Below are 4595 nucleotides of genomic sequence, written 5' to 3'. Positions count from 1 at the left end.
ATGACAAATATTATCAGCCACAAGTTTAGACTTCATGGAAGAGAGACAAGACAAAAGACATTGTCAAAAGTCAGACTTGAGTCCTGATTAGGTTGTTTTTTTGGCTTAAATCATATATGGGACACAGTGAAACCCCAATTCTTGAACAAGCTTCCAGAAAACTACAAAGCAGCTGAAACACTGAGTTCCTTTAAATCTAGATTAAAAACACATTTGTCCAGAGTTGCTTTTGAACCATAATAAATGCAACATTGATCAACATTTTGATGTGTAGCGATGGCACGAGACAAAGTGTAATGTTTATTGGTTCACTGTGTGATGTCTTTTGTGACTTTGTAATTTTGTGTTTTTATGTTTTTATGATATAAAATGGCAACTGTTGCTGAAATGTACAACACAATGTACAACACTAAAATGCTTGATTGACTTATATGAAATAAGATGTTCTGAAAAACAGTGACCAACACCATGAACACCCCAGCACAACTGCGAAACATGGTGGTGGATGTATCATGCTGAGGTGTACTTTTATTCAAAAATATCCGAAAAACTGGTATTTGAGTTTATGGGAAGTGGAATGAAGCGAGACACAGGGCAGTACTGGAAGAAACCCAAATAATTTTACAATGGGGAGGAAACTCATTCCAGCAGGACAAAGACTCTAAATATTCTGGCAGAGCTACAATGGGATTGTTTGGGCCAAAGGATATTAACGTGTGAATAGCCCAATAAAAGTGCAGAACCACATCCAGTTGGGAATAAATGGCAAGATTGATATTCACAGACCTCTCTTTGATCTGACTTAAGTGTGAGCTACTTGGTTTGAAGAACAGACAAGATGTCATTTTCTAGATCCTCAAAACTTGTACAACATACCCCAAAAGACCTGAAACTGTAACAGAGGTTCTTATAACCAGCTCTTACCTATTTAAGGTGATAAAAGTTGACTGCTTTCCCATGCTTTAGCTTTGTTATCTTATACATTTTAAACATGGCTATAGCGCCCCTTAGTGGTAGACGCGTGCTATTGTAATATGTCAGTTGCCATTTGAGGTTCCTCAGTTCAAGTAAGTGAACTAAGAAACTTAGTTCACTTAAGTAAGGTTTCTTACTTAAGTGATGAACCTTACTCACTCAAGTGAGTGCATGCCATTGAGTATAACTTTACTCAATCACAAAGGTTCAACTCAATATTTAAATAACCATAAAGTACTTTTACCAGGCTGTGGCTGCTGGTGTAATTAGATATCAATTGAGTATGCTGTAACTCACATTTCTCAAAGAAAAACAAAACAAAACAACACAAAGGTCAAACTGTTATTGAGACACTTTCTTCTGGGTGGGAAGCTTTTTGCCAAAATAGAGTAGAGTGCAAGCAAAACGGGTTCAAGCAATAAAATTGTTTGTGTTGTGTTAGAAATGGTGCACAGATCCAACGGACTGCCCTTGGCAAACAACTTTGGTCAGTAGTATGGATTTTACATACCCTCATCACCATCATCATAAAAGCCAGATTAATTTGGGATGCTTAATTATTTGTAATTTTTAACCTTTTATTTATTTCATCAATGTGGATGTGTAATATATTGAACCTGCAACTTCACTAATAAACTGTTTTAATTTATTGTATATTTTCTACAGTCACAATGAAAATTGATTGTATGAGCAAATTGTTGAAAAATGAATGCTTTCTGTAGGCTCTAATACTTTCAAACCACATTTAAGGCATGTTTGGGATCGTTTCTCCTGTTTCTAACGTTCAGCTGCTGAGCTGTGATAAAGATGAAAAATTCAAAGACAGTCCTCCTCATTATTCCATCCGCTTTGTAAGTCACACTAAAACAGACCCACATCATCATGCTACCACCACCATGCTTGGATATTGGGACGTGGTTCTTAGGCTTAATCTCTGACAACAAAGCTTTTCTCCAGTTGCCATTTGGCGTATTCATTAGGGTAGCTAATTTCAGTCCTGTTTGGATATGGCAAATGTGGAGCTTCTTCTTCTTTTGGCTCCCTCACAGTTTGTGATGATGTTAAGCTGGCAAGATTGTAGATAGAGATATTTAAGTTTCTGAAAATTAGTTTAGTTTAGTTTTTTTTTTTTCCAACTTATTAACCAGTTTCCTTTAATTTGAAGATGAAGGTTTGGATAAGACAGTTGAAATATCGGCACAGTTTCTTGTCCAACAGGACAAGAAACCTAAGCAAATAAAAACTGGCTTTGAAAGGCAAACAGTCATGAATGGGCCTCCCAAAGCAGTTACCTCTACCATCAAGGAGATTTGTGGTGCAAGCTTAAATGGTAGGTCCAAACTGGAAACCTTTTTGGACCTCCAAAGTGGAGGCCACAATTAGATTGTTTCCAGCAGCAGATCACTGACATTAAGACCGGAGATGAGGGCTACAATTGGTGCATTCTGATAACGGCAATAAAATAAAGTTGTTTTTTTTCAGATGCCTCGGATCCATTTAAAACAAGATGTCACCAAATGACTTAATGAGTAAACAGTAAAACAGTCCTAGCAGTCAGTTTCCACATCTGCACACCCTTTTTTGTCAAGATGAACACATTAAAAATGCTTGAATAAAGGCCGCTGTTGCTCCAGGGGAGTTTTAGTGGTTTGCATATTTAATGCCAGGATTTTGCAGCTGTTGTGTTATGAAAAAGCAGCTTTCTGCATTACTTGTCATTTAAAGAGAGTTCTCTGCTTTTATTTCCACTGTTAATTTAACTGATTATGATAGAGAGAGGGCTGTTTTTGGTGCTTACTGATTTGAAATTCCTGCTTATGTGTGAAATTTACTCAATTAATCTCTTTCTGCTCACTCTCTTCTCCAAGTCCTTTAGTCATATGGGTGGTTTAGGAGAGACAATGCAGCTTTTGTTTGAAAGCATTGACCTAAATGGTGAAAGCACATTTCTATCAATGCTTTATTTCTAAATTAGTGCAACAATTTGACAGCAGTGCAGAAAGTATTCAAAAGAAACATCATCTCTATCAGTTGTGTTTTTTTTAACCTGCATTATGGGATTTCTGCTCCTCCGCTACGCCATGTGCAACCCCAGCTGAGAGAGTGACACGTGACAATTTTCAACAAAGACTTTGAAGGATCCCAGTTTGATTCCAGTCTGCCCCAGTGCTTCTCAAAAATCACTTCCATGTGTCTTTAATTGTTGCCAAACTTTCCTAAAATCCATGTAAACTTCTCATGTCTGCTGCAGCTGAACAGAATACAGGTAAAAAATAATCTAAATGAAAAACGTTATTAAAAACACTAAAATACCGAGGAAAAACAACAAGATAAATAATAAAAATGTTGATACTTAAAACCACTTAGTTGTCTTGGAGACAAAATCCTATGCAGGGTGGAGTTTATTTTATCTTCTTAAACAGTTCCTTTGAACAGATGCCTTACAATTAAATAATAGCACAAAAAGTAAAACTGATTTATATTGGTGTAGATCTATGTCTTAAATATGTTTGACTGATTTTGTGTTTATTATTTAATACTTCTGGAAAATGACTTTTACCTTTGCATCATAACTGATTTTCTTGGGGAAATCATATATAGCATAAAGTCATAGAACTGCACCTTATTAAATTGGAATCCCATTGAAAAGTGCTACTTTCCTGAATAAAAAGTGAAAATATTTCATACATTTATTATAAATAATGACATAAACCAGGGTTTTCAAAGTGTGGGGATTTAACTCTCCTGGGGAGAGGAAAAGTTCTGCAGGGCGAGGGCGGAAGGGGCACATAAGGGAAAAACCATAAATACAATAACTGCTGACATTTAGTCAACTTTACCAAGACTTTGCCAAAGATGAAATGGTTAAATTTGTAGAATCAAAAGCTGGTTATGTAGGAGGCCAAGGAAGGATGGAAGTATGGTCACCATTATCTGCTAATTTAAAATTTGCTTTTCATTAATATGTTTAGAAACATTAACCAGCCAGCTACTGTAGCAATGCTTATCTAGCAATGATGATTACCCAGTACCATAGAATAACATGTCTGAATTGGGTTTTCTTTCCATGCAATGTTAGTCCTAAATTGAATTAGGGTTTTATTTGCCTGGTATCTAAATCAACAGAAAAAAATGCAGGATGAATATGACTTCTACGTCTGAATTAAATCACTACAATACATGTTTTCAAACTATAATATAATTTAGAGACACCAGTATGTTGTCATAACCTTCCAAAAGAGATTATAGTGTTTATGTTGAAACTGACACCTTCATGATTCTTGTCTACTTTTTAGACATAAAAACAATTTATGTATAAGACTAGTTTCAGATATGTAACAATAACGTCTAAACTTAACACTTTTAAATGTTTACCAGTTATATATTTAACAGCTTAAAGTGCTACAGCTGTTTAGAAGCTACAATTGTACATGCTAGCTATAGTAAGTTAGCTACAGCATGCTAGCTGTCAGTCCAGTTGATTCGCCAATGTTCGCCTCTTTCCGTCACGGACACGAAGTTGTCCCATTGGCTCCAACCGTCGGCCCGCGGCGGGGAAGGGAGAGGAGGCGGTGGCGAGCAGCAGCTCAATGACGGCAGAAACGGCGCTGACAGTTGAG

The sequence above is a fragment of the Poeciliopsis prolifica genome, unplaced genomic scaffold (assembly GCF_027474105.1).
Source record: "Poeciliopsis prolifica strain line A6 unplaced genomic scaffold, Auburn_PproV2 SCAFFOLD009, whole genome shotgun sequence".
Lineage (NCBI taxonomy): Eukaryota > Metazoa > Chordata > Actinopteri > Cyprinodontiformes > Poeciliidae > Poeciliopsis > Poeciliopsis prolifica.
Note: the sequence above shows the minus strand (reverse complement) of the source record.